Source organism: Dunckerocampus dactyliophorus, chromosome 15, assembly GCF_027744805.1.
Source record: "Dunckerocampus dactyliophorus isolate RoL2022-P2 chromosome 15, RoL_Ddac_1.1, whole genome shotgun sequence".
Taxonomy (NCBI): domain Eukaryota; kingdom Metazoa; phylum Chordata; class Actinopteri; order Syngnathiformes; family Syngnathidae; genus Dunckerocampus; species Dunckerocampus dactyliophorus.
The window spans coordinates 12,589,277-12,611,921 of NC_072833.1; the positions used below are offsets into that span (position 1 = coordinate 12,589,277).

Sequence of the window (22,645 nt, forward strand, 5' to 3'; positions counted from 1 at the left end):
CATAACATTTCCACAAAAATACAGCTTCAAAGACACGCAACACTTCAGAATGACCTCACATGAGCTCAGCTGTGGCTTTTTTTGCAACACTTTTTCCAAATGGTGAACATCAGCCTAGCGCACACATTTTTACCAACAAGACTGAAGAGCGTCTAGAGGATGATCGGAAGTAATAGTAAGTAAGCAGAAAGTGTTTTGTTGTTTTTTATGATACCCTGTTAACAGTGGTTAATGTTTTTTGTTTGTTTGAACACACATGGCAAAGTGAGTAGCCTTTTTTGTTACACTTGTTACAACACAGATGACGTCAGCATAGTGTACGGCATCGTAGTTCCGCAAGCATGTGGCGGCAATTATTCCGCAAAGCAAAGAACTGCAAAACTGGAGATATCAGTCAGGCTAGTGGACAGTGTTTTGTTGTTTTAACAATGTCCTGTCAACAGTGGTCAATGTATTTTTACAATCGCAATGAAGAATGCTAATGCACATCTGTGACGCTACATTTTTGTTTCAACTTTTTATTTTTTTACACACACGTGGCTAGCAGGTTAAGTTGGCTTTTTTTTTTGAGACACTTGTTACAAAGTGGACAACGTACAGGGTTTTTTTGTTCGACAACACAAAACCAATAAACAGCCAAGAACAGGAACAGTTCGATCAGAAGTTACATAAAGTAAGCGAAGTGTCTTGTGGTTTTACAATGTCCTGTTAACAGTGGTTAACGTATTTACATTTTTAGGTAGCAGGTTTGCACCGCTTTGTGTAAAAGTGGATGACGCACGGGATTTTTCATTGACACTTATTCAGTGACACTTCTTTCTCAAAAAAAGAAGAGCCAGGAACAGGAAGATTGGAAGTGACATCAAGCTAGCAGAGTGCTTTATTGTGTGTTTTTCATGACATCCTGTTAACAGTGGTTGACGTTTCGTTTTATTTTTACACTCGCAATTAAGAGTGCGAACACATTTTTTTACGTTTTTATTTTACACATGCGTGGCAAGTAGGTTAAGTAGGGGTTTTTTTGCGTCATTTGTTACAAAAGTGGACGATGTCACGTGAGTAGTGGAAGGGATTTTTCGTTCGCCGACACTTATTTTGAAAAGAAGGAACAGCCCCAACAGAAACATTGGAAGTCATGGGAGGTAAGAAGACAGATTTTTTTATGACGTCTTGTTAACAGTGGCTAACGTTTTTAGGGTTTTTTTTTTGCATGTGTGATAATTAGTTAAGGAAGGTTTTATTTCGACGTCACGAAAGATGACAATGTTGTGCAGAAGTTTATTCACTTTCTTGCAAAGAAGGAAGAGCGAGTAACAGGAATATGAAGATTGAAAGTTACGTGAAGTAAGCAGACAGTGTTTTATTGTCCTTTTAACGGCGGTTAATATGGTTTTTATACACCAGTGAAATAAGGTACGACTGGAAGATCGGAATTAACGTAAACGTACCGTATGAAAAAAACATTTTCGGCCAGCGACACTTATTCGAAAAGAAGGAACAGCCTTGACAGGAAGTTATGTGATGTAAACAAATTGGGTTTTCTTGATTGTACAATTACTGTCGTCTTTTTAACACATATTTTTACACTTACATAGCAATTAAGTATGTTGACATATGAGACACGTCGTCGTTAAAGACAATTGGTTACCTTATTTTTCGTAGGCAGTTGATTTGGCTGTATAATGCTCATTTTAAAGTGACGTACACGCTATAAAAGGCTAACAATGCAGTTAAAAAGGGGGATATTTGTGGAATCTTTGGAAGTTTAAACGGTGCAAGGCACATTAACGTCTGTTAGCCACTCGTTTCTTTCCCACACAGAGGGGGGGCGAGCTTGCATTTGCCCTGCCAAAAACATGCATGAAATTCCTGGGACCAGACTTCCTCCCGCCCCCAGCTAGCGTCTAAATAATAGATTACCAACACTTCAGCCTCTCCTCCATGACTGTCTGGACTCATTAAGCGTAAAAAAAGATAGCCAGCTGCTGAGTCCAGGTGATGGTACTCTACGCCGGCGGGCCTCTGGCAGTGGCAGCCCACCCTTGGGAGGGGAGATATACGGTGCCACTTTTGACCCAGTTCATTCCATAATCCAGTGAGAAGCTTCTAAGCTTGTTGGCAAAGGGAACCTAGAGGGAGTACTCAAGGTACGGGGGGGCAAATGGTGGGAAAAATGTAACCACATAAATATGAAATAAAGTGCCCCAAAAAAAATGGAAAAAAATGTAATCAATTATTGACACGGACAATGGCAACACGGACTACGTTACGCGAGACGCCAACCTAGTACAAGTTTTGACGCTCTCTCTTTATTAACTGTTCCCATCTCAATCTGAAGGTCCAAATATGGCCAAGGGGGTGAGCGGGTACCAACGTCTTGCAACGTTATTGTTGTTGATTTTTATCGTTCAAAGAGTCGGATTGGTTGAAATAACATCCACTGAAAGAAAGAGAATACGTTGCAAAGTGGCAAGCACAACTTACAACAGTTATTGCAAAAATATCACAGATCGGGCGGCATGGCTCAGGTGGTAGAGTGGTCGCCGCCCAGCCTGAAAATTTCGGGTTTCATCCTCCGTCCTCCCGTGATTGTGCCGAAGCGTCCTTGGGCAAGATACCGAACCCCCGGTTGCTCCTGATGCTGCGTCATCAGTAGGTAACTGTGCTAGCAGTGTCGAAGGAGGTGGGAAAGCGCTGTACAAGTGAAAGACCATTGACCATCGAACTGATGAAAAGCTGCATGATGAAGATGCAACCCGGAATTAAATGTGAATTTGTTTAACTTAAAGAAGCGTGTCCACACAAAATACAACTGAAAAGTAGAAAAGTAAACTGCTGTTGTCACATGTTTCTTTTGTTTCTTACAAAATAAAACACATAAAATACATAAATAAGTATTTAAATAGATAAGTAGATACCACATAAACACATTAAACACAGTGAAATGAGATAATAGTATAATAATAATAATAATAATAGTACAAATAAATACCCCACCCCAAATAATTTGGTTTTTTGTCGGGCAATCACAAACAAATTGCATCAGATAAAATAAATACCAATAAAAATAAAACTAAAAAAACAGACGCAGCATGATAGATGAATACATGTATACACGGGTGTGGCATCAAAATAAATACATGTACCCCAAAAAATTATAATTTTTGGTGGGAATAAAAACTAAAAAACAATAAAACAGCTAAATTGATAGATTGATAAATAAAACACCCTGGCGCAATGTTTAAATAAAATTAAATACACTACCCCAAATATATGTTTTTTTTTTTTATTTTGTTTTAAAATTTTGGGGGGGAGGGAACAAAAAGAGAATAACAAATAAATAAATGGATGGAATTATAAATAAAATACATAAATACCCTGGTCTGGCATTCAAAAAATAAAATGTGAAAACCTGTAATGCCACTGAATAAAAAGCATGAGTTTGTGCACGATCAGGTTGAGTTCAGGCTCTGTCTGCATTGACCACTCAAGTTCTTCCACGCCAAACTCAGCAAGCCACAGTCATGCAGTCACACAGCCAAGTGTTCCAATACTTTTGGCCACGGAAACAGAGGTGACCTCAGACATTTTCCTCCTCCGTTCATCCCTCTTTCACGTCTTTCTCTATAGTACTTTTTCTCCCCCCCTCTGTCCCTCAGTGTCGGCGTCCAAATGGCAGTCATTATAGTCGACATGAAAAGTCATTTTAGTTCCGCCTGGCTTCTTCAAAGCAGCTCGCAATAATTGCAGATTGAGTACAGCGAGGTAGTTGTGGGGGGGGTAAGGGGGGTGGGGGGGATACTGGGGTTACATGGACTACTAACAGTGTAAGAATGGCAATACTGGAATACAAAATTAAGACCAGAAAAAAAGGACTAAAAGTTGTCACTGTTGTCATTTTCCGTACTGCAGCCTGTATGCGCTGCCTGGAGAACACAGCAACAAGACCTGTTTTCTTTATTAAAATAATAACGCAGTTTTATTAGAAAGGTATAGATTTACTAGTAAGTGGTTTTAGATGACATCAGGCACACGTGTAGGTCAAACTATTAGAACACCTCTAGGCAGGATTTAAACCACAGCAAACTGCAAACTTATACTGGGTCCCATTTGCTTGTCCTAATGTTGGATAATTTCATTTATTTGATTCCATTACATTAAATACCAATGCAGTAGCTAATACTTGGCTTTGTGCATACATATCCATATACATATACACATACACTATAGCTTTTTCCCCCGCACTTGACAAGCACTTCTCCGTCACACTCATCTTGTGAGCCTGTCTATTTGGCACAGCGGGTAGCATAATTGTTCTTTGAAGGAGCCTTTTTTTCTTTTATATAATATTATTTTTATCATGACACTCTATTTTGGTGCTCGGCAGGCACTGAAGGCCCCCCCCCCCCGAATCGAAGAACGGGCTGCAGCGGTGAGTGATAGAAAATGTCTAAAAATGGTCACGTTTAAATTTAAATTGTACCACTTGCATGGCTAATTTTTGTATTACTATTGAAATGGAACACTATTTGAACACGCCGTCCGTCTGTTTTAGTTTCTGTACCGTGATGGTATCTTATGCTAACGGTGACAGTTTGTTGGTTAGGCCACGTTTTGAAGAAAAATAATGGAGGTCAAGGACAGAATTCCGATCCTTTTTCCAGCACCACTGACCCCGATCCTGATCCTGGCCACAGCCGTTTGGCGTCCATCATATGTGGCGAAACCCGATCTTTGGAGAGCAGAAAACAGCTGCGAGACCTTCACAGCACACGTGGTGCTCGGACACGACATTAGGTACACCAATCCCTACACAGCGATCCAAAATGGGCGCTGCATCAGATATTGCGAAGATAATAACAATACACGTGTTTTTTGATGTTTGCCATGTTGTTTATTATGGAAAAGAAAAAAACAAGAATACATCATCCCTTGTGTATCGCGGTTAATTGTTTCCAGTCCCGACCGCGATAAGTGAATTTCCACTCAGCAGGATTCAATATTACTAAATGTTTTCATAGTTTGACCATAGAACACATGCTTATAACTTTCTAATTATAGTTTTTACCATTTTTAGAGCCCTGTAACCATAAAATAGCACCCCTATAGTCACATTTACACTCCTATTTTTTGTTTACAACACATTGCTCAACTGTAAGGCACGGGATCACCGCAGGGACACAAGAGACAGCTGCCGCTTTAAGCATAGCATGCTACTGAGCTAACTAGTTAGCCTCCAATGTATTTATTCTAAAGATAAGAAAGGGTTTGAAATGGAAGATGTGGAAGAAGGACAAAGTAAAAGCCAAAAACTTCACTTCCACCACTTCCACATGGGATGCGAGGAGAACTTTTGTTCACTATGTCATGTCGGACATACAGTCGTAAGGTAATGTAATGTCACGTAATGCCGCATCAATGTAACATTACTGACGCCGAGTGACCACAATATTACATATGACTTGTCTTTCAATATTTTTTGACTAATAACAAGCCATAGTCAACCAGGAAACAGTGTTAATTGATTAATTAATTTGTGAAAAAACCCAATAGTCAGGAAGCGATGTTCAAACTGCGATGTAGTGAGGGACGACTGTAGTTTCGCAATTTTCTGAGAAAAAGGATGTATTTGTTTTTATGAGTGTCACAACGTAATAAAATATGAACCAAAGTGAAACAAAATGGAATACTTCCTGGTTCATGGAGGACGTAAAACAACAATAGGTGGTGCCATGATGGTTCCAGGCTTTTTGTGGTTCCACTGATACGAATAGTGCACCATACCATACCATATTAAAGTCAGTTATGCACTCCTCTAACCGGATTCTCACCCACATGTCATTGTTTCTTGGCGTACTCGTTACATTATCATATGAGTCCAAAAGGAAATTGTAGGTTTTGTGTAATACTGCAAACTTAATATGACCTGTATACGCTCCATAAGTTCCTGTTAGCTTTGTAAAGCCATCATTTCCACATTGAATCTCATTTTACAGGTTATTTCGTGGCCTAAGCGCCACCCCTGTAATTTTTGCATAATCCTGCAAACTCTATCTGTCGTGTGTGCACTCCATAAATTCTAGTTCCATCATTAAAGCCATCATTTCCATGTTGTATCTCATTTTACAGGTTATCCCGTGGCTCCATGCGCCACCCCTGTGATTTTTGCGAAATCCTGCAAACTGTATCTGTCCTCTATGTGCCGCAAAGATCACTTCCAGTTTGCTTATTAAAGCCATAACTACCACACTGGCTCCCATGAGACAGCACAGGTGTAGCAAATGACTGGTGTAGCTTCTAGCGAGTGCGACGCAGACGTGTTATACGGCGACAGAACAACTTTTTCCTCTGTGATCTTTCACTTTGATATGAGCCGTGCGAGACAGCGAGAAGGCGAGAGGAAAACACGGAGGGACAGAAAGCCAAACAGGGGACGATGACTTAACGTGGACGAACAAGCTCAGCCGCGGCTCAGCGTCCCTCCTTGACAGGCTGACGGACAGCAGAGGTGATTTTGCTCGGCCGTGAAAATGGCTTTCTTATTATTCCGACTCAGTGGCAACTAGCATGTTTGTGTTCCCTGATAAAACCATTGCACCGTAGCACTTTTATTGATTGATTGATTGATTGATTTATTTCAAGCAAACCACCCTTGAAGCTAGTTATGTAGAGGTTACAGAAGGAAATGCTCTCAAGTAAATAAATAGCGGGGGGCCAAAATGAAGCAAGGGTGAAGTCATGATCACTTCATTATGCCAAGTCGCTGTTGTGCGAAATAAAAGAGCTTTCTGGTTTGTCGCAACGCATCAAGGCATACAAGCGGCGCGTGCTTCACTTGATTAACACCCAGCTGCATAGTCGAGAAAAGAAGCGTGCATGCGACGTGGCACGTGACATGCACGGGACACCGCTGGCCTCGCTTGGAGGAGTTTGTGATGGACGAACGGAAAGCCTCGACCTCAACCTGGTCAAAAACCCAAATGAATCAATACATAACGACCCTGGTATACATCAAATAAAATAACATGAAATTGTATCAAACTAAATAACATACAATAAACTTAAATAGAAATTAAATCTAAAATATATAAAACATAAAAATGTCACTGCCAAATGAAAACCATGTATCGTGACTATTTTTCTTTTTTTTAATCACAAAACAACATGAAAATATGAAATTTCAAGTCAAATAAAAAAAATGTGGTTGAAAGATCAACAAACAAATCAATAAATGAACATTACAAGTACAGATAAAACAAATAGATGAAATAAAATAAATATAAGTCAAATTAAATCATGAAAAGCATGCAAGGTTTCCGCTACGTGTAATTGGTCGAAGCACAGCGCCATGACTCACCTTTAAAATCAGTTGTTGTTTTTAAACAATGTTAAGTAATATATTGTATGAAGGGAGATACTGCATATGCTCATCTCTGTGTGGAGTTTGCATGTTCTCCCTGTGCTTGCGTGGGTTTTCTCCGGGTACTCCGGTTTCCTCCCACATTCTAAAAACATGCATGTTAGCTTAATTGGCGACTCTAAATTGCCCATAGGTATGAATGTGAGTATGAATGGTTGTTTGTCTATATGTGCCCTGTGATTGGCTGGCGACCAGTCCAGGGTGTACCCCGCCTCTCGCCCAAAGTCAGCTGGGATAGGCTCCAGCATACCCGCAACCCTAGTGAGGATAAGCGGCATAGAAGATGGATGGATGTACAGTATATTCTATATACGTAGATACATATATAGCTCATCATTTATGCACATATTGACCACAATTAGTTGGAAAACAATATCAAAATATCATAAAAATGTTTCAATGCGCTTTATTTTGATAAACATACACCGGAATCACCTGTCTGCCCTGTTGGCACTTGTGCATGTGTGACCAGATAAAAGTATGCAAAAGTCTTGTGTTGACGTTCACTTTGTTTGTTATTATGGAGAGAATGAAAAATAGTCAGTATATTGTGTAGTCAACTGATGGCAGCTTGTCACAGGCGAAGCCCATCTATGCTAGCGTGTGTGATTGCTCACGTTTCAAACTCATTCCACTTTCTTGCATCTTTGTTTACACATTTTGTCTCTCTGGTGGCAGCTGGCCAGCTCGTTTTTGTCCCACGGGCGAGCTACAAGTGGCTATCACGTTCACGGGATACATGCTAACTTGCCTTTTTAGTGTCACTTGCCAATCTTGCTTTCTTGCTATCATGATAATACTTATGGCTAGTCTTGAAAACACTACTATGGTGTCTGAGTTGTTCAACATAAACACGTAATGAGTCTAGATTTAAGATAGTGGTGCTATCACAGGGGTCTCCAACAGGTAGCTCGTAAGCTAGCAGTAGCTCACCAGCTAATGTTGAGTAGTTCACCAAAGAATATTTGCTTCACCTCTTAGTATTTTTTGTAAGTGTTCTATTGTATTTAATGCCAAATGAGCACACTGAGTAGAGCTGTGCTTGGTAAACAAAGTGCAATTGAAATGTTGGCAGTCACATAAAACACAAATAGCTCACCTCTCCTTTCTTTATGACAAAGTAGCTTTAATTGTGCTGCAAGCTGGATACACCTGTGCTATCATAACCCTGGACTCTGAATCGATACTGTTTTTACAGGACAGATTTTATATAAGAAAAATATTGAAATTGTTATTTTGTTAATTGTGTCATTGCATAGTATAACTGCCTGTTTTACTATGCATATGACAATAGAACTCTTGAATCTTGAATGTTGAATTTTGAACAAAAAAATACATTATTGAACAATTCATTTCCCGTGTATTCATATTACTCTAAAACAGGCATGAAATTACATTTAGGTTTGTGTCAAATCGTACAAAATGTTGTACTTTTGTACTAGTCACATAGTATTGGACTAAATAGGTCAGGTAACAAAAGGAGGCTGGACATTTTCGACTCTCACTTTAAGTGCTCTGAGGCCACTTTGCCATTAAACTAACAGTTCTGCATGTTCTCTGTTCATGTTCTGCTGGCTGCTGAAAAAAGTTAAATAAATAAGTTCATAAATACATAAATACGTCATAAAGACCAACCCATCCAGAGCCCTGACCTCCACCTCATCAAACTCCAACATGAACCAACAGAGCAATACATGGAGAAATAAGTGACCTGATTGACATTAAACACACAACAAAATAATGGCTGAATGTGTTTCGTGTGGAAGAACTTGCAAAGCCATGAGCTAAATCCCATTAAACACTCCAAAAATGTACATTAAAAAAAAAAAGAACAAAGCTGGTTGATGCCCAACACGATTACATTCAATCAATATTTTTTTAAATGAAATAACTCCAGCGGTTTGCTGTCCAAAGAAAAGAAAGTATTTCAATTTTGAAATCACTTTTAGTCTTTTAATAAATCAATTTGAAAAAACAAGGAAAGGTCAGGCCTGACATCATAGACCTTAAATCATGTTAAATTGTTCTCACCTGTTGTCCAACGAAAAGCATGGACCTCCATTCTTTTTTTTTTAGCTTTATTTTAATTTTAAAAAATGAATAAATAAAATTAAGACATCAAGAAAAAGCCTGGTCTTACAGCAGACAAAAATTAACTCCAATTTTATTTTATTAAATTGAATAAAATTACATCAAATGCAATTAAATCAGTCTGACGTCAACTATTGTCCAATAAAAAGCATGTGCTGCCTTTTTATTGTTTTTGACACACGATATTGCTGAGGTTCGGTCTCTCCGCCATTGGGATTCTTACACACCAAATCCCTCAAAGCTGACCACGAGCATTCTGTCACTTGCACACACACACGCACACACACTTTTCCATTCTCTTTGCTTTCACAAGAATGACTCATTTTTGTTTGTGGAGCGTACAAAAATATCGGGAACTTCCCCTCCAACGTGTCGTCTCCGTCCGAGCTTAACATTTAAACCACATGGCGGGACATCTGAAAGACATAAAGCTCGCTCCCAACATTCCCCCGTGTTCTCTCCAGACGCTGGCAAAGGTTTGTATGAGATCACCAAAACATGTAAAAATAAACCTCATACGACTTTCAGGGTCACTTCCTGGCTCCGCCCCTTGTATCCATGTAGGTTCACATACTTATATAATGTCACATAAAGCAAATAAACACAAGTATGTTTATATTTGTCAACAACTATACACTAATATGTCCAATATGTTAATTTTCGCTGAATGCATCGCTTTAATGCGTTTCTGCTTTACCACATTGCTTGTAGAGCCCCCTAGTGGCCCAAAACTGCACTTCCACCCCATAAAGAGAGCTCTATTTTACCTATAACAATAGCTAACAGTTGTTGCTTAAAATAGCACAGCTGCTAAGAATATAAACAGAGGAGTGCATCCCTGGAGAGTTCCAGAAATAGCAGCAGGGGTCACTTTTTGCTAAGTTTACACTAAATGTACCCTATTAGGGCAGATATCTGTAAGGTTTACAAAGTTTCCGAGCGCTTTTGAAGCTGCGAAATAAAGTTTGAAGTGTGCAAAAGCTTTAAAATGTGCTATTTGTGACAGTTAAACTAAAACAAAGTGTCAGTTTGTGTCTTTTGTGGTATAACTGACATTCCGGGTGTCAAAAAGTGTCCTCTAGTGATGCAAATGGTCATTAAAAAAAAAAGGTACTATTGAGATTGTTTGCTATTATTTTCCTTAAAAAATATGTTTGAACGGTGCAATAGCTTTAAAATGCATTTTGATGACAGTTTGAGGAAAACATGGGGTCAGTTTGTGTCCTTGGTGGTATAATTGATGCTCCAAGTGGTAAGAAGTGTGCTCCCATGCTGCAAAAAAGGGGTCTAAAAGAAGGTATTACTAAGCATTGATAGTATTTTTTTTACTTAAAATGACATTTGAAGGATGAAGAAGCTTTAAATTTACTTTTTTATGAGAGCTTCACCAAAACGAAGTGTCAACTTTTGTCCTTGGCAGTATCTAATTGAAAATCCAAATGGCAGAAAGTGTGCTGTCACGCTGCAAAGGGGAATAAAATAATGTATTATGTTATTATCGCACATTCAAAAATCAAAATGTGGTATAAGTATTTATGTTTTTTGCTTTTTTTACTTCAAACTGTTGTTTAAAGCGTCAAAAGTTGCCCAGTATTGCTTATAACTCATCAACGTCAGCACAACTCAATTTAAAGACGAACAAACCAGCAATGGACATGACAAAAAAAAAAAACTGGGTGCACCTGAACGCATTACCAAAGCAAGTCAAAGGGTGTTTTGCGGGTGACAGCTGAGCGTGTACGCGTGCGTGTATGTGTTTGTGTGCGCGCGTGCACCTGAAATCACTGCGGCAGCTGTCACACACACGCACACACACCCTCCAAGAGCACACATGCTTTTCTTACCTTATCAGCATTGTTGCGTTCACTTTCAAAGTCGTCTGTTTAATTTCTTGTGTTTTTTTTTTTAATCCAGCAACGACAGTCGAGTCCACGGAGGCAAAACGTGGAGACGCATGGGAAGAGAGAAAACAAAAATCCGCTATTCTTCCCCCTTGTTGTCCCTCCTGTAGTCTTTCGTCTGTTTTTCTGGGGATTTGTTTAAGTAAGGGTAATCTCTGGCGTGTTGAGTATTTGGGATCCGTCTATGTCCTGGCTCTCCATTGAGCGTGAACGTGGCGAGACTGTGGCTGCAAAGTGGTTGCTCGCTTGCATTTGCGCGGACCCCCACAACCCCCCACAACACACACACTCGCTCGCTCACTGTGGAGTGTGAGTGCGCGGTGACGTCACCAGGCGAAGTCCCACACACACACACCCACACCAACATACACCAAAACTCCCCACGGATCAACTCGCTTCAGGAATGTGTCTCGTTTCAAGCCGTTGATTGGTTATTTCCTGAATTATGGATTTATTTTGTGTATTGGGATGACGTAATAGTACCAATTACCGTAATGAACACCGTATGAATAAAAACAAAGAGGATATCCTTTAGATTATTTAAAAGTTTGACACTTTTGAACCTTTTTTTAAAGCATTTACTTCTTGCAGACAGCAGGGGGCGACTGTAATGACATGTACATTCAAAGGACAATTCATTAGGTACATCTACACATTCCAATGAATGAATTTAGTCAATTAGTGTCATTATTATTGCCTGGAGACCAGGCCTCTCGCACGAAGTCAGCTGGGATAGGCTCCAGCATACCCCCGCGACCCTCGTGAGGATAAGTGGCATAGAAGATGGATGGATGGAGTATCATTTTTGTTTCATTGTATCAAGATTAATGACGTAATATCATCATTTCCAACTTTTTTCTGCTCTGTTGTGTTCTGGTGCAGTTGTGGATAAAGGTGCATGATTTTCTCCCTTGATTTCTTTGTTCCTATTTTGGCATTTTTTTTCTGATAATTATAATAATAATAATGATAATAATAATAATAATACAAGGAAATATAAAATTACATTTTGGATATATTTATTTTTTGTTTGCATTCCACAATGGAAGTTTACTTAATTTCTTAATGATGTTATGGTGAATGTTTAATGGTCATTGATTTTACCAGGATGATAATGTTTGTCTTAATTTCTTGCTAGTACTAATAACAATGACATAATTTGGGGCAAGATCGGGATAAAGATGCCGGTGTTTTTGGTTTATACTACAAAATTGACTTTTGATGTGTATTTTCTTGATGAATAATATTCTGGATAAAGATTCACATTTTTTCTTGTTTCCATTGCAAGATGCCACTTTTTATTTTCCTTCATTTCTTATTTATTAATAATAATTACAATTACATTTTGGTGCAGATCTGGCTAAAGGTGCAGGACTTGTTTTGTTTACATGGCAAGAAAGGTGTTTTTCTTTCCCTCGTATTGATCATTTTTGGCACAGTTCTGGATAAAGGTGTAATTTTGTTCTTGTTTCTATTACAAGTTTGCATGTTTTCGTTCTTCCTTTCTTATGTACACGCGACGGGGTATTTGGCGGGAATGGTAGCTCGCAATTTAAGCGGTATATATAGTACATATGTACAAATATGGCATTGTTAGGGACACACTATGCACGGTGCCCTACACCTTTAATGGAGGGTGCTGCAAGCTAGCATCGGTTTTCTGTTAGGAGATGGCATTTCGCACCTTTCCTAGAGCAAGGAGTGGATTGTGTAAACTGCAGAGTAGCTCTCTTTATGGACCTAATTGCTCCTCAGCTCATTGCACCTGCCGCATCAAAGCCAGCCCCTTCCCCACTCCACGAGATAAGGACGTATCGACTACATATGACTCAGCATGTCCACCATGGAGGACATAGAAGTGCCCGTTTGGGTCAAGCGAGAGTTCAAGTGGATGCTTTTCATCTTCAGAGTTGGCTATGTTTAGCCCTATCAGCATTTTATTGGCACATGAAAAAACACTGGACCAATAATGGGCCCTGACTCGCAGTTTGGGCACCCCTGCTGTAAGTAAGGAGATGCAAGTTGGTATGTGATCTTTCAAGGCACACATAATATTGTGTTCTATGGCTATATAAACATGAAAGATTACACTCCCGTCTTTCATGAGAGAAAAAAAGTTTGTTTCTACCTTTTTCCGTTCTATAGTAATCAGAAGTAGAACATAGGTAAGTTTCAGGAAAATATTAGTTGCCGACTGCAAAAGAGCAAAAACGTATTGTATCTTTTTGTGAAAAGAGACAATTCAAGCATAACTTTCACTTTGACACAAATATGTTTTGCTTTTGTGATATCTAAACACCTATGCCACAACACAAACCACACAAAATCATTTTTAACATCAAAATAACAATTTATTTAGAAATACCATGAACTATTTACAGTTTTCACATTTTGTACTGAACTACATGTGCGCTTGCGTGTGTAACTTCCTCTTCCTGTCGTGCGTTTTGCCTTCCTCTCATGATGCACTTCTGCCGCCTAGTGACTGTTTTTATGGCATTAAAATTGCTCTCAAGCCTAATCCATTGGTAAGGAGTTGTATCAGCACCTCCTTTATCCTCTCGCAAAAAAAAAAAAAAACGTAGAAGACGTACAAATACGTTCTTGGGATCGGGCCTTGGGGTTTAAAAAACATAACTACTGCATGTCTTTGGTATTGAGAAACTAGTGGTAGCTAAATACATTTTCAGACATGCGTGCTAACCTTTAGCTTGATTTACATTTTCAGTTAATTTGGAGCCGTTAATACATACAAATATATTGTAATCCTGTCCTGTCGTTTATCTTACTTTCAGTAAAATTTTGTAAAAATGGGCATATTTCAGACATAGTTGAAAATGGTGATTAATCATGATTAGTTAATGTGAAAACAGCGATTAATCTGGTTAAAAATGTTAGCCGTTTGACAGCCCAACAAAAAAATAAATAATTCCCTTTTATTACATACAAAAATAAAGTCAATCGTGCAAAATAACTGGAAGGTACTATTGGCTCTCACTTAAATCCTTTTCATTGTGTGTACAAGGACTTATAGAACAATGTATAACTAGACAAGCAGTCGGAGAGCGCAGTCCTCCGCCAAGAGCCGTAGGTCCCCCATATTGTGATTTACACCATAGTAATAATCCTACATTTGTTTTGGATCAGTCTTTGATATTTTCTAGAACCTGTTGGAAACTTGTCCCGTATTTTTTCTTCCAAGTGCTCTGACCATTTTTTGTGGAGTATAACTATAAATATAGGTAAATATGCATATAGGCAACAATAACACTATCAACAATCTAACAATATGAACTACACAGCAAAAAATTTGTATTCATGAAAATAAATATGAGAGAACTGAACAATATACTGTAGATCTAATCACGCTAGTATCAATCCAATGCTGGTACTATCCTTGGTAGGTTTTCCAACTGACTTTATATCACCAGCCAAATTAAAAGCAAGCGGACGAAAAAAACAAAACAAAAACAAAACTTAAGACAGTGACCGACGTGACACAAGCCGTTTTCAACTCTGTCTAGTCAATTGCACCGCATACTCCTCTCTCTGGCTGTGGGGAGTCTGTCTAGTGAGGAGCGGTCGCTCTGTGTGACTGGCCAATCACAGAGCGTGAAGAGTGAATATAGAAGTAGTTACCCAATCAGGATTTTCCTTCATCACGATTAAGGATAATGATGAGCTGTATTCGTTTCATGCTCGTACTCGAAAAAAAAATACATTATCCTTAACAGATACTCGCCTAAATCGTGTATCTGGCTCATCCCTACTCTGTACTGTAATACGGTTCCAGCTAGACTTCTGTTAATGTGTACTAAGCTACTGTATGTTTCGATACTTTATATTTAAGCTAGTTCAGCGATTAGCATGGCTTCTCTGTCTCCTCCTGCTCTCTCTTGCTCGGTAGCCATTCCTCGTCCTCCAGTGATAATGATACCAATGAAAATGGAGTTTATTTTCCGCCATATGGAGGCAAAGCACATATTTTTGCCGCGCTAGCTACAGCGGGACATGACTAGGTTTCATCATCAACATGCATTATAGCAAAATAATTTAATTATTATTTTAGTCCATATTTAGATTGTTTCTGTCGTATATCGTTTATGTCGTGCAACCCTAGTAACTATACAGAACGTTCCGCAACGGCATTAAAGACATTTGTGCCATTCCTGTCAGAGCCGGTTAAAACTCGCTGCGGCTGTCATACCAATGGGGAGTCACCATTCATTCACGTCCAGGACGTTTCGTCACCCCACTATCACCCTGCCCTACTACCCTACTATGAAATCTAACTGCACCGCCAGATGTTTCTTGGCGCCAGGTTGGGGACCACTGGTATAGAGGATCTTTGACTTGTTTTTGCAGTGTGTCCTTTCACCCCACTTTTCCTCGTCTGTTCTTGATGTGCTTGGGCGGCGACCATAAACAAGTCAATCTCCATCTACGGTGTTGATGTCGACGTAGGATTAGATATATCCGCTTAAGAACGATTGTTATCGCTCGAGTCTCGCTTGATAGGGAAATTAATTTTACGATGGCTGCTTCACTCGATCAGAATTGTGTACAAGGCGTGGAGGGGTTCCGAAGGGCGGGACATACGACTCAGAGGCCCTTGTTTTTGACAAGTGTTACTATTATACACTGTGTTGCATTCAGGGAGCAGAAGTTAATATTACATTCAGAATCATGTTATGAAATTATCAGTTTAATTAGGCTAGCATTTTAGCAGTAGGTCTTTAAAAGCAGCAGAGCGCTCCTGTCGTATAGAGGATCTTTGCACTGAAGCCCACGAATGAGGGTATCCTTTGGGGTCTTTGTCTCGTCACGTCCACCAGCTCTGACCTGCCATCTTATTAACCACGATGGGATGAGACATAATAGACAAGTCACATCGATGTAGCAGATGCTAACATGTAGTTTTAGCAACTTATTTTGTATGCTAGAGCACTCTTACTGTGACACACACACACATGCACATGCACACAAGTGTAGTCGCACAGCATGGCAGGCAGTGACACAAAGCTAATGCCTTGTCATACACACTGTCAGCAGATTAGCCAGTGGATTACACCCTGGCCATTAGTTGTGCACACAGCGAAAGACCACAAACATGGAACAGAGAAAGAACGGAAGGAAAAGAAGAAGATGCCATGCCAGGGATGGGCTGTATGAACGCTAATGCTAGCTATCAACACTAATAATGCAAACGATCAGGAAAAGGCAAATGGGATTGTGAGTTTTTGTGAAAGTGTCCATTATTACTGAATACTCTTTCCCGGATGCAAGTTGGACATATTTTCAGTCACTAGCCGTGCGATCCTTGGTGGTTGTACATGTCAACCACTGTACAATCATTATAGCCCATATCGTAATTCAAAAATGCTCAGCTAAAAAAGGGAAGGTTAAAAAAAACACAAACTTATTTTGTACCCTTATTTGTGGGTACAAAACGCACACAAAATGTGGAGCTAGGGACACCGCCTGTCGATTATAGACTATCTGATAGTTTTCCCACTTGGGGGCAATACACCCAGATACAGTCACATAGCAACAAATGGAATCCTTGCAGATGGTTGTGTTTGGATAAGCATTTGCTAGCATCTCAAGGTAGCATTGGCTGCGTTTTCAGTGGGGCCTCCAAGTGGAGTCGTCCCCTTTCTCCGTTTGCTCTTTTATTTTTACGATAATCGCCTTCGGAGCCACTTTGCAAAGCCATAATTGCCTTGCTTGAGTCGCCTGCCGGGGGCTTCATTTAGTACAGGAGTGGAGGGTGTGAAGTCAACAAGGCAGGGGGAGTGGAGGCTAAATGGAAATGCTGATATCCATTCAGAGCGTTAGAAAGAAGCATTTCTGCGTGTTCAAAACAACGATTATTCACGGGATGCATGCACGCCTGCCATGCATGCGCATGGTTGCGTGAGTGTGCACCCAAACGTGTGCACACTGTGTGAAATAAGCTAAAGCTCAGCAAGCAGTGGCGTGAGCAAGATAGAGAGGCGACTAAACCTACAAATCCCCCCACAGGATATTCTAGTTTATTAAGATAAAGATGGACGAATGAGGGACTATCCTAATCGAGGACATGTGATTCATACTGGCGCTCTGATTGGCTGACAGGCTAACAAACCATAAAAACTCATTCCGTTTTTTAACATGCAAGTTGAGCCAGAGAGGGAGGGGGCGGGAAACTAATTCCCTTTGCCTTTTTACGAGCATTTAATTTGAAACAATTAAGATATTACAGCACGGCAGATTCACAACGCAAGAGTGACAGCTGGGCGCCATCCCATAAAGCTTGGAGCCATCGCCAACAAGGCACCTTGATACTCTGCTTCCACTCTTGTTTCGTAAAATGCAAAGGATGTTTACTGTTGCGATAGTACTTTCCAACAGGAATCACTTAATATGTCAGTTTTATCGCCGCAAAAATTACACGTTTTTACAACTTCGGTTCCCTGACGTAAGAATCATGTGTCCCAATAACTTTTGACAACTTCTTTACACTATAAATTTGTATTTAAGTTAAGACGTCAGCCATCATGTCGACATCTCCTCGGGCAAAACTGATGACCAAGACCGACAACACTGCATTTCTACCATCTTTCCTAACGCACAAAAGCCAAACTGACCTGAAACGACAACAAACGATACACTGCTAGCTGTCATCTTGATTGACTGTCACGTACCATACCGATTTTTATACACGAGTGATAGAGACCTAAATCGGTTATGAGGACACACTATCCGATTACCATAATGCAAATCTGAATTGTGACACTTTGGGAATGAAAAATCTGAATTTCGTGTCTACCTACAAGTACCAGACAAACTATTTAAGGTCTGATACTGGTACGGACCTGAATATAAGATGGACCTGAATATAAGATGATCTTTTCCAAGACCCGTTTTTGGAAAATATATATATAAATATATAAAGAGAAGACGAGTGGCGACACATTGCACATCCATCCATTTTCTATGCCGCTTCTCCTCATTAGGGTCGCGGGGGCATGCTGGAGCCTATCCCAGCTGACTTCGGGCGACAGGCGGGGTACACCCTGGACTGTTCGCCAGCCAACGGCAGGGCACATATAGACAAACACACTCACATTCATACCTATGGACAATTTAGAGTCGCCAATTAACCTAACATGCATGTTTTTGGAATGTGGGAGGAAACCGGAGTACCTGGAGAAAACGGGGAGAACATGCAAACTCCATACAGAAATTCTCCAAGGGAGAATCGAACCCAGGTCTTCCCGATCTCCAGACTGTTCATGTTGCATATATAAATCCCTAAATGTGAGACAAACCTGAGTTGTCTTCAGACTTTTCTAGCGGATATATGCCGACCTAGAACCCAAATATAAGCCGAGCCATCTTTGTCAGACTTTTTCAAGGGCCAAAATACCATCCTATATTCTAAATACAAGAAGACCCATCCTTTAAGATAGATAGATACTTAATTGACCCCAAAGGAAATTCAAAAGGATTTTCGTTTTCAGACTTTTTTCTAGGGAAAACATACCCTTGTGAAACCTGAGTAAGACAACCTGTTTTTTCAGGCTTTTTTCGATTGAAGTACTGTCCTGAGTCCAGAATATAAGATGACCTGTATTTTTCAGATTTGTTTCCCTTGAAATTACCACCCTAGACCCCACAAATATAAGGGGCGTTCCACACAGAACCATTTTCAGGTGTTTCATCGTTGAAGCCATTCAACCACATGGAAAGGGCGTTCTGGGTGCCCTGAGACGGTATTTTTTCCAAAACGGCTTCCAGAGTGGAAAAATCTGAAAACGCCGGCTCATCGTTGCCATGTGGACAACCAAGCTGCTACGTTCTGAAAACGATGACGTCACCACCCCGTTGCCGTCACGTGACCGGAAGTGACAAGCTGACACGGCAACATAACATCTGGCATGACTCACCCCAGTCGACATTCTCCTGATATTTTGCTGACTTATACTCAAGAACATATTTTGTTGATTTCTACTTCTACTTCAAATGACTTGCAGAAGTAATTCCACTTCATCCTCAGTGGAAACAAGCCAAAGACTTGCGCATCCGTTCTTTGTTCTTCTTTAGTTTGGTGTGTCACGTGGGTCCCTGTGCGTGACTGTTTACAGCGCCACAGGTAGGTGTGCCTTGTGTATTACATCTTTTTCACCCAGTCATTTGTTCCTGTCTATTTACTAATCCGGCAGTGTGGACGCAATTTTTTTTCAAAATGCCAAAAAAAAAAAAAAAAAATGCCAGGAAGGTTTCAGTTTTTCTTTTTTTTTTCTCAAGAAAATATACCATCCTCGAGCCCAAAGATTTTTCCAGAGGAAAGTACCATCCTAGAACCTGAATACAAGGCTACCCATCTTCATACATTCTTTTATCGAGAAAAAAAATGCAAATTTAGACCTTGAACGGAAGACATGTCTTTCCAGACTTTTTGATGGGGGGAATATATTGTTGAAGACCCCAAAATATAATCTAAACTATTATTTCCTAAGGCTACTTTCACACTGCAGGCCAATTCCGATTAGTTTGTGTGCATGTGACTTATCTTATATGACGTATCTGATTTCATGCCAGTGTGAACGGCACAATTCCGATTTTTTTAAATGCGACTCAGTCCTCTTTTGTATGTGGATATCAATCCAATATGTATCCAATGCTACTGCAGTCTGAACGCTCAGGTTGCCTATATTCAAGATTCAAGAGTTTTATTGTCATATGCACAGTAAAACAGGTAGTTACACTATGCAATGAAATTCTTGTTCTGTTCATTCTCCCAAAAAAAAGAAAGAAAGAAAACACAAGAAAATGAATAAGAACAAAAGAAACGTTAATGTCCGACCTATACATCATCAAAAAGGCACGTTTTGCTGTCCGAGAGTTCGGGAAAGCTACTCACATTTTTTTCTCAAAAATGATTTTAAAAAAATCTGTGAAGAGGCTCATGTCGGTATCCCACCACTTCTGGCGCTGACATCCACACACGCACGCGCTGCTCAGAACAGACGTCGCAGCAAGTTCCCGACAAACCGCCATCTCCAAAAGTCTTGCCCTTTCCCTTCTTCATCTTCGACGCAAAATAATTTGGTTACTACAATGTTGACCCCGGTTGCACACAATTCTGGAAATTGCCACAAATAAGCCAGGACGGAGACGAGGGGTTTACTTCAATTCACACACGGCACTACACTGTGTGATGTTGACTTTTGTGTGCATGCGTGTCACTTCCCACACCCTTTGCGTTCACATTTACAAGTCCCATTTTTTAGTCATGTCATCGACTACAAAAAATCTGAATTGAGCATCATCATATCCTGCAATGTGAACGTAGCCTCAGACCAGAGTTAGCTGATCAAACCTGACAGTTTCAACTGCTCACTCGCGGTCTTCCTCAGTGGTCATGTGTCTTTTTCCAAAAAAAGACAGGCATTATCCTTGTGTTGGTAACTACAGTATTTGTGCACGTGCACCCTCATGTAGCTTCAGCCAAGCCGCTATCGCTACAGCTGAACTCTGACTGGAAGCGTCGGCCGGCCGAACAGATTACATCCGTTGTCGATGAGCACGTCGTGCTTACTGCTAAGATTGCCTGAACCCCCCTCCCCCATGATGCTGATAAACTGTCCGAGGCTTTGACAGGATTCAAGGTGGCGGTGGTGGAAGGGGGACTTGTAAGATGTAGCAAGTTTAACTTTAATTACTGGCTCTTTTGAAAAAGGGATAAAGGAGGGGCAGGTGCATGCTTTGCAATAAGATTAGCCTTCGATGGAACCGTCGATAACATTGTTGGACTGTGATTTCATCACATCAAAAGCTAGTGAAAGGCATGTTTCACCAAATGGAACACGACAGAGCAATTTTGGGTGGATAAAGATGACCAAGATGATGAAAAACACACTTTTTTGTGCACCCCTGAAGTGGATAATGTTGAAAATCAATAGGGATTTTCTGTGGAGAAAGCAAAATAGTAAAGACTGATTAAAAAATGTATGCGTGAAGGTATCTTTTTTTAGCTAGGGCTCATTCAAAATCAAGAGAACTCTTGCTGCAGATGTTTTGCCTCAGGTAACATTCAAAGCTAACAGGGCTTTGGTCACTTGAACTGTAGCATGCTAACACTGCGGAATGTAGATTTCTTTGTGAGTTACCATTCAAAACCAATACAACCTTTGCCCCAAATGTTGAGATTGGTCGACATCTTGCAACTGTTTGCCACCCCCACAAAAAGAAAAACAACAAGTAAGTGGAGAAACATTCCATAATATCTAAATGAGTTGCTGTGTATAGGTTGGGTATACAAAAAATGTCTAAAAGTGCATAACAAATCTCTCAACAACCAATGCAGTTGTACAATTTGATTGAATCAGTACACACACAAATCCGCGCATAATAAGTTGCTGTGATGTTTTCGGTGGTAGCTTTCCAAACATGACTTTGTTAACAGTGTTTATGGCGGCAGTAAACAGTAAAAGGCGACTGCTTTATCGATTTGTCCTAATTACAAGAGTCAGTAAAATTTACGGCTTTCAAGGCATGCCAGGCGCCACTTAAATGGCACGCTGGTTTTCGGCGGTTAATTGCACGCGATCACATGATGCATTGTCCTTCAAGAACAAACGCATGCAGTTTGAAGCAAACAGTCCTTCATAGCAAATCATGCTACAAGCGGCTGCGGTGCAGATAAACGGAAGCGCTTAGAATGGAGACTGGCATTCAAATTCAAGTTTCCGATAAAACGCAACGCTGCCAGCCTTGTTGATGCTGATTGCAGGCTGGCCGAATGGAGCTGCTCTGCACTTAGTAGATCATCGTAATTAAAACATAAATTGGAAGTATTGAGCGTACGGGTGAGGGGAGGAGGAACCCGCCTGGGACGCATTGATTCACGTGTGCACTTGGAAACAATTGCTTCTGATTTGCACTGCGTTCAAAATACAAAAGTCTTTGTAAATAAAATCAATAGCAAACAAGCGGATCTTGACAATAGGCTGGATTGCACTCATTCACTTAATAACCATATGCTACTGAGCTGGACACTTTATTAGGTACACCTCATGAAACGGTACTGCATCACATTGATTTTAAGAAGCTAGCTCCTCTGATGTAACCAAATATGGAAAACGTTCTGTATTTTTAGCCTTTTGAGCACTGCCTTACCTGGAAAAACACCACATTATGGCATAAATACATAAAATAATAGTTAGCTCTTCTAATGGTACCAAAT

General features: G+C 40.2%; 1 protein-coding gene across 46 annotated transcripts in view; it reads right to left on the reverse strand.

Annotated features, from left to right (window-relative positions):
• The window catches only part of LOC129194857 (receptor-type tyrosine-protein phosphatase delta-like), a 415,432-nt gene that overhangs the window by 128,464 nt on the left and 264,323 nt on the right, over positions 1-22,645 (reverse strand). The window contains exon 1 of one of the 46 annotated variants that reach the window (XM_054800311.1): positions 11,356-11,721. The exons of the other annotated variants lie outside the window; for them this stretch is intronic. The gene's annotated coding sequence lies outside the window, so the exon portion shown is untranslated. Of the gene's footprint in view, positions 1-11,355; positions 11,722-22,645 lie in introns of those variants that run through there. 46 annotated transcript variants of the gene reach the window in all.